Below are 9,135 nucleotides of genomic sequence, written 5' to 3'. Positions count from 1 at the left end.
ATGGCCCCATGCAGCGAAGGTGCGCATCACGAAGGATGGAAGCCCCAGGACCTCTCTGAGCTCTGTCCCCACGCCGCATCATGTTCATCCTGGTTTGCTTTCCAAAATGTTGAGAGCTGCTTGTACCACTTGGGTCCATCCATGCACTCCCTGGTCTGCCTTGGGGTGCCTAGTCCCATGCAAGCACCCCAGATCGTTGTTGTATCATGGGGCATGGCAAAGTCTTTGGTTTCTGCTGGAAAAGGAGGAAGAGTTAAGACCTGCTTACCCAGACCCTGCGAATCCGCTTGGTACGATCAATTTGCCAAACAGAGGATAGATACAGTTATGCAAAAATACTCTCCTAGCAGAGTTTTTTAAAGTATCAAACTATTTGGAAGAAAATTAGAAAGTACTTATTTAAACTATAGTCCGTGCTTTTATTATTCTAATTGTATTTATTATTGCATTGTATTTTCCTTTGTTTTCAATTTAAGTTGTGATTTAGGTCTTTGTTTTTCACTAGAATAAAAGTAATTTGCAAAGATACTACTATTGTGGGAATGAAGCAATGTTTTAGCTGATCACTAGAAGAAGCAAATATTTGCCAGCTGGCTCTGATGATGAATCAGAGACCAATGTGGAGAGCACAGTCTTCATCCTGCCTACAGCTTTGCTGACTTCATCAAATCAGACCATCTTCATTTTACAGTTATTTTTTCTCTAAAATACAGCATTCCTGGGAAAAAATAAATTGTTTTCTGAAGCTTGCACTTTTGCATAGTTTATTTAAAAGAAATTTTGCTTGGCTGATCCCAAGGATTCATGTAGATCATTCAAGCTCCAGCCTGACCAGCCAGCTCAGGTTCCAGGCTCCAGGCTTCCTTGGCTCTTCATATAGAAAAGCTGCACACACAAAGCCATTCCCTGGGTAAATCATCTGCTAGTTTTGCAACTGAATCACAACTGTGCATCACAGGGAGATGTGAATTGTTGCCCTTTTATCAAAACTGGAGAAGATGGAAAGGAAAATGGGTGGAGAACAGCTCAATTGAGGGGCTGATGACACTACTGCGCCCTGCTACCCCATGTTGGAGGTTACACCCCTGTGTGTGCTGCTGAGGATACTCCATAACCTACAGCAAATGGATCAAGTCAGATCACCAAAAGCTTCTTGTGTATCTTCAGATCATTCTGATGAAGCTGATTAGAGAGCAACCACACAAGCCAACAGCGGGGACAGTGACCCTGGGCAGCGATGAGGAGCGCGGGCATGCAACCTCTTCAGCTGGGCGATACGTGCTGGTAGCAGTCCCTTGACTTGTGTCTTTATTGCCTTTCCCGCCACTTTGTCTCAAAAAAGACTTCCTCATGTCATGCTCAAAATTGGCTCTGTTGCAAGTAACAGTGCAGTGATAACACGGCACAGAGCTGTGCATCTGAATAGAAGAATACTAATGACCAAGAAAAAACTGGTAACAAACCTCACTGTTTAATCCTTTTTCTTTTCCTTCATCGTCTGTTGTTATTTTGATAGTAGTTAAAGTTGAAGACACCAAAGAAAGTGGGACCCTCCAAACAGCTGCCCAGCTGCAGTCAGCACGATGGGAGCCGAGAGGTTGCTGTGACTCTTCCCAGCTCTGCTGCTGGAGGTTCACGTGGGTGAAGGTGACCCTTTGGGTCATCTCCCACCCTTGTCCCCTTGACTAGGCCACGAACAACATGTGGTGGAGCCCATCTCGCCAGGCACAGCAGAGGGGCTGCACCAGCGAGCGCTGCACGAGCAACCGCAATGGAGATTAAAAAATAGGAACAGGGAAATAAAAGCTACTGAAATTGAGCAGTGGGTGACACTGTGAGAGGAAGAAAAAGCCTCAAACTTTAAAGGCGGTATTAAAATAGGGCATGCAGAAAGTGAAGTCAATTAGGCAAAAGAATCGTTTGCTGACGGAGGTCGCCGGGCCGAATTCCTAAAAGGATTCATGAATCGACTAAAAATACCCTTGGGATGGTTTGAGCACGGACTGAGTTACTGAAGGGCAATGCCCCAGATGACCCAGGAGACCCCTTCCAATCCTACAGTATAAACAATGACGCTATTAACATTTGTACTAAGTACCTGCTCGGGCTCCTCGCCTGCCACTGCAGCGCTTGGGCTCCCACTCCGAGCAGGAGCAGAGGCTGCGAGATGTGCTCTGCTCCCTTCCTTAGCCCAGACAGCATCCTCTAGGTCCCAAGCAATTGCTCTGGTTTCTTATCCCTAAAATGACCCCTGTAGACCAGGAATTATAGAAAACCCTCGTGACAATGGTAGGAACAGCGACGGGCCAAAAAGATCAGCGGAAAAGCCTGATGGAAACCCTGCAGAGCTGAAAAGAACAACAACGGGAAGGCTGGAGAAAATCACTGGCGAGAGGAGAGACCCAGGGCACAGAGACCTTAATGGCCATGTAATGCTGAGGAGGCACCTGCAGGGAACGAGGGGACAGGAGACAATCTGGGGAATTTGCAGACATATTATAACCATAGAAACAAACCCAACTACGTCTGAGGGAACCAAAAAAAAGCCAGATGGAGTTCAGATACCACATTAGCAAATGCAGCAGGAATGTGGGACCCACCAAGATGCTCCAAGTGACCTTTGCTGTTGGGATGTGCTTCCCCGCTGCGGAGGAGTTATTAGTGTACAGAGCCCAAACAGAGCAGGGACTGGGTGAGGGGTCTTGTATTGACTGCAGCAGGGAAAGAGCCATGTTCTTGTTATCTATTTCTCTTAACATCCCTGGTGACCAGACCTGACTGAAACAACAGCCCATGGTGTCACCATCGGGCACTGTCCTGGGAGGTGACAGCACCGTTGCACCTCGTGTGGGTGTACAGGTCTGGGTTTCATGAAGGCAAACCTGCAGGCCTAAATCTCTAACTCGTAACTCAGGTGCTGAGGAAAAAAATGAAAATAAGGTTACATAAAAACATTCCCTATCAAAACTTAATTACACACCCACAGGCCGAGGCTCGTTATTCGTCCTCCAACCTGGAAACAAATTAGTCTAATGAAGCCATGAGTTCCAATGGAGAAAGGATGTAAAGGCTTTGTAAAAGTATTTCTGTCTATGCTTGAGTGTCAAAACCAGCGCTGAGCTCTGGGTGCTACACCAGAGCACCAAAATCAGGTGTTTCCCACCTGGGTTTTGCTAAGAGAGGGTTACAGTTGCTTGTAACAAGGAATCTGAAGCCATTCATGACCGGTGAGATGTGGTGGCTCAGTGCAGGCATGGGGGCTCATCAAAACCAGAGATACTCAGGGCCTGCGGGTCTAAGGAAACCCAAACAGCAGTGTCAGCTGCCACTGAGTCAGCCCAGCTTGAGGGACACATTTAGCCCTGGGACAAGTTCTCTGGTGACATCCAGCATAGGCCCATGGAGAGTTTGGTTCCAGTGACCTCCAGAAAATGTGGAGCCAAATCCCAGTAGCTGGGAAGAAAAGGAACGATAACTAACTATAGTGGGATGGCAGCTCTCTGTGGGTTTATTGTGCAAGTGCTTAAGAAGCTGAAGACTATAATTAAACTGCCCAGGAATGTATAATCACAGTAAGGAAGGCCTTTTGCCCTGCTCCTTCCCTGCAGAATTTGGGGAGAAATGAAATTACATCACAGGAAAAGGACTTGATAGGCACTTAATCCCGTGCTCTCTGCTGCATCGCCCAGCACTCTTTGGTTTTGGACCAGTTGCTTTGGCCGCATATAAAAGTCACCCATAAACGATAACTCCTGGCACAAGTGGGAGAAGCCTGGCTTTGGGGATAGTCAGGGGCTTACCCGCAGCACGCCACGGCAAGGCTGGTGATATATAGCCCAGGTCTGAGCTCTGCAGCACAGCGCAAAAGGTTCACGCGACCTAGTAAAGACCGTGCCAGTACCAGAGAACAAGTCCCCGTAGACCCCTGGCTGAGCCATTCTCACCGCTTTATTCTCTCACTCCCATCCTAATGTGCTTAACTATAAATGACCCCTTTATTTTTTATATCTCCATTTCATTTTTTCCCATTCTTTCAAGGAAGCAGTAAAACGGGGAAGCTGAGCTCTTATTGTAAAGCGAGTGCTGACACAGAGCAATTCTGGGGACCTCACAGCTCATGTTGAACATTTGTATCATCACAAGGAGGCTCTGGGCACCTCCTCTGAGGGCCAAGCCCTAATCCTGCTCCCAGGTCCCCAGCAGAAGCCTGTTGGGATCACACATGCTGAGGTGAGCTGCATCTGGTCCAGGGGTCCTGACATTCACTGGGTGAGCTTGGCACTATTTTCTTTCCAGTTTTGCTGGGTGTTATTTCGTGCTGTCCTGGGGCTCATCACAAGGATGATTTGGGGAGGAGACAACCCAGCTGAGCAGAGCTCCCCAACCAACAGCCCCTCCATTGTGCTCTTTGTCTCGCACATGCAGAAGATGCTCAGCCACCCTGGGCAGAAGGACAACAGCTTGCTGTTTATTAGTATAATTTTTAAAGGTGCCTCATTGTATTTATTTGCTGTGTGGTTGAACATTTATTATTTATATTTAATTTTCCCAGATTCAAAGGGGCATCACCAGTCGCTGAGTGTCTGCAGATTCAGTGCAGCTCCTTCACACACTTATTTATGTAACCTTGGCCTCCCCCGAGGGGCTCCCGTTTCACTATGTGCCATCGGCCTCTTAATTGGCCTCACAGATCACGCCTTCTCCTTCGGCTCACCCAGGTCCCCACGACTCGTAATTTCTAAGATATTAAATGTGGTTGAAACAAAAGAGTTCAGTGAATTAAAACCAGGAAGTTTCCTATCTCTGCTAAAGCTTCGCTTTCAATTCCCTTTCCAGGGCGATGGCCAGATTAGGGTCACCACCGTTGGTCCGGAGGGCTCAGAGAAGGACCGGGCTGTGTCCTGGCAGGACATGGATGTGCTGGCTGGTGTGCCCGGCTGTTGGTATGTGGCTTCACACCCAGCCACATCTTCTTGGTAAGAGCGTTTGGCACTAATTAGACTCCAAGAAGCTAATTAACCTGCAAGGTTGTATGGAAGCTATAAGATACCATAAGAGAGGCAGGACTCTCTCCTTGGGACCCTTTTGCATGGCCAGTATGGCCCCCTTGGGTGGACAGGGGTGGTGGGATGGGGAAGAGCCATCCTCTGCCTCTGAGCCACCCCAAAGCCACCGCTCCCCACTCGCTGGTGCTGCAGCGCTCACCCAGGTAATGGTTTGGGTAGGGACAGCCAGGCTGGGCCACCTACCAGGGCATAGACTCTAGACTAAAACAATGCAATTTTCAGAGGCAGGGAGAGCAGGAACTCCCATTCACATTTCCCGAGAACTAAAACCACTTTGAGGGCTTCGGATATTCCTTTTGAGACATGCCCTCCTGCCAACGCACCCCAAGCACCCTAGGGACATATCTGACCCAAAGATGCTGCACTTCATTTCCAGCCACCAGCCGTGCTGCTTCATGGACAAATCATCCAGCATTCCATCCACACAGACCAGAGAATGCACTTACAGCTGTTAAACTTTATTTTAGACAATACAGATCCTGTAGCAAGGAGTTACACGTGTCAGCAATAAGGCAAAGACTTTTGGAGAATTTAACCACATGAGGTTTTCACCAGGATAACCGAATCTCCAGGTGCAGGGGGTTGATATCCCTAGTGCAGTTTTACCCAGTTGCCAGCTGTTTGGGTTTAGGAAGGAACTTCACTCCCATAGGTAGAGCTATTTCAACATTAATGGTTTTATACCTTCTCCTTGAATGGAGTTTGAGAGTAAACATTGTTATGCTGGAGCTGTCATCTGTGAGTAATCGCAGACCTAATTGAAGCTGGCCAGCCTATTAAATAAACATTCAGCATAAATGAGGGAGTAAAGAAATACCCTTTAGTTTGGCAAGAGTTGAAATGACGGAAACCAGTACCTGAATCAGGTACCAGGGTGATGGGGTGGGAGGACCAGGAGAAGCAGGGAAGGAGGTTTCCTCCGAGCAGCTCCGAGCGGCGTGCTGCAGAGCAGCAACAACCAGAAAGCATCGGCAACCAGCTTTTGGATGGAAGCAAGGAGAGAGCTTCCCCAGGGCAGGACGCTGGCCATGGCAGGCCTGGACTCTGAGGCAAGGAGACTGCAGTCTCAAGGAGTCTGGTTTATTGCATCTGGGGAAACATGACTTCCCACCTACTGCTAATAGCTGGGCTACTGCTTGCAAATATCCTAACAGAAATCATCCTCCCGGCATCAAATACTGCCTAATCACCCCACTGAAATGGGCAACGATACAGTCTTGCACTGTTTCTTGTGTTCCTCGGGGAACTACCTAATCCTCCTTGTTGTCTGCCAGTTTTCCCTTGTCCTTGGGAATTTCACATATAGAAAAGGCTATAGCTTTCCAGAGCGAGGCACTCGGTGCTGGCAGCTCTCAGCATGCTGCAGTATGGATGGCACCGAGACACACGGGCATCTGAGCCTGCGTCGTGGGGCACGTACCGCAGAATAGGCACGTTTTCACCGCAGTGACTCTCCCAGCATCCTGCCGCTCCTCGCCCGCTCGCCAGATGTTGCACGGATGTGTGCGAGCGGCTCTGCCTCTTTGGGAGGTGATGAGAAGAGGGTGATGCACCAAAGTGACATGCTCAATTTCCCTCAAAGATGGTGCAGCCACAATAACATTTTTCCTGCTGATGGCGTCCATGTGTCTCTCCCTTTTCACTGGAGCTCTGTTACACACTGGGATGTGGTACGAGCGTGTGTGCACCTTCTGTTCCCCGAGCCATCGCTGCCTTTCTGGGGAGGACGAGGTGTCTGGTCTTCCGTGGTTAGTTTAAGAAAAACACTCTCCCAGTGATCAGTGCCTGTATGAAGTAGATGTATGGTTTCAATTCTGTCCTTGAGCCATGGATCATTTAATGTTGTCAACACATATACATCCTTCTCAAACATCCCACTGAGAATTTCTAGGGACTGTAGACAGCTTAAAGCTAGCGTTACAGCAGCAGTATTTGCTTTCAGATCCACGTGCATTTTTTAATACTAAAGCTTGCATAATTGCTGCTGAATTTCTAAGCAACTTCTTCAAAGGGGCAGAGGCGCATTAGCAGTAGGAGCGCTGGTGGCGGAACAGGAATAAGGCCTGTTGTTGGTTCTGGTTTCCCAGCAGCTGCTCAGGGATGGTGCTTGAGGAGCGCTGGAGAAGGCCTGGGCTGGGACCTCCCAGCTCGGCATGTGGTTGAGCACATTTTCTTCCTGACCGTTGGGGCAGCTGAGACGTGCTTGCCAAACAGCCGTCAATGCTAGGTGTCTGCACGAAAGGCATTTTAGTGCTGCATGTCTTGTCAGGGAAACTTGCACAGACATCCTGCTTTGAACAATGGGACAGGGCACTGCCAGCTTGTTTTGTTTTGGGGAGGTCTGGATGTGCTTCAAAGCACAGAGATGCTACATGCAATGAAGGTGACTTGGAAGGTGAAGGATCCATCACGGGGCTGATTGAGGCAGGGCTTTAAAAGGGGAGACAAGGTGGTTCCTCAGTATAAGAGAAGGACCTCCTGATCTTTCCCAGGTGGTGGAAATGGAGTTGCAGCCAGGTGGGTGCTGGTACCTTCTGGGTCTGAGTGCTGCAGTCTCTCTGCAACTTTGCTCTGAGGTGGGAGGTATGCTGCTGACCCATGACAGTGGCATCACGCTCTGCTTGGGATGTCCATCCCTATAGGGGTCAGACCCCCCTGGGTGAAGGGCAGTGACCACCCCAGGGAGTGGGTCACCCTCCTCTCTGTTAGCTGCCTGCTGATCTCTTGGGTGCTGGGGGAAGAGATCAATATAAGGCGGTGATGTCTGCCAGCTGGAGCGTGAGAAGAGGAGGCTGTGGGTTTGCTGGAGAACGTGCAGAAGCTGATTGCTGCTGAGAGGTGTGGATGAAGCTGGGTACCCAAAAGCTTCTTGTGCCTTTGGAATCACAGAAGGGGTGTGGGTGATGATGGTGCCCTGGCTGCGCACCCAGCAGCATGGCTTGGGGCTGCAGGCATGGGACGCAGCTCCTTCCTCCCCCGAGGAAGGTCATTTCGGGGGTTGACACCAACCCAAGGCGCCCTCCTGTACCGAGGGGGCTGTTCCTTGAAGCCCCTGGCTGCTGCAGGGCCCAGTGCGATGCCACATTGGACGCACCTGGTCAGCCAAACTCCATTTACTCTGTCTATGTATTTATTATATGGAAGCCCAGGGTAATTACTTTACAACTCTGAACATTAAATATCATTTGTCTTATTCCAGTAGGTCCAAATCTTTATGAATTTTATCTGATGCATGCTCCCTTCAATTATCTGCCATCAGAAAAAGTTTACCGTTGCTGCAAAAATATCAATTTGCCAGAGGTTGCAATACATTTACTCTCTACCTCTGTAATTTACAAACTTACATTCTATGATTAGAAAGAAAAATGGCTAATAGGAGAAATATTCATGCAAAATCGATACTGAATAAGATGCTGCCACCTTTTGGCTTAACCTAATTCTACATCTGGGGCCAAATGGATCCCTGGTGTAACCGCTTTGCTGGGAGAGGAGCTACAGCTGCCCTGGGGCTGCTGTGAGGGATGGAGTGGGATGGGGAGACGAAGCGTGACCTGGGGGGCTCACCCCATGGCTGCAAACAGGGTGTGGGAAGCTGATGCTGTGGGATGTGCAAGATCTAGTAAGAGGAAACTTTCCACCACCTGGTCTGGGGTCTGATGAGACTCAGCACATGGCTGCAGGTGCCTAACCAAGCTTTGAACTGGTTAGATCGAAGCTTGTAGGCAACCTCCATCCCATCTGTCTGCAGTATGGTTAGACAGTGTGGACACAGCGGGACTTGCAGCACTGTCAGTCTTGGTAGCTATTGAATGTACTTATTCTTCAATTACATGTCACTGCAATGGGCCGTGGAGCTCAAATACTGCCGTGCTTTCAAAAGAAAACAAAAAAGCAGTTAATTTTTGCAGCAAAGATATTTCAAATTGCTAAGCGCTAGAGCAGAGCAATTGCAACACTGCTCTGTCTCCTTGCCCAATGACACTGTGGTTTTCAGCTGAATCCCAGCAAGCACGTGATTAAAAGCTCTTAGGATTCTGCAGTTGTGGGATTTCCAGCAGAACTTGCTATT

Source organism: Nesoenas mayeri (assembly GCF_963082525.1).
Source record: "Nesoenas mayeri genome assembly, chromosome: 15".
NCBI lineage: Eukaryota > Metazoa > Chordata > Aves > Columbiformes > Columbidae > Nesoenas > Nesoenas mayeri.
The sequence above is the reverse complement of the archived record's forward strand: the minus strand, read 5'-3'. Positions refer to the sequence as shown.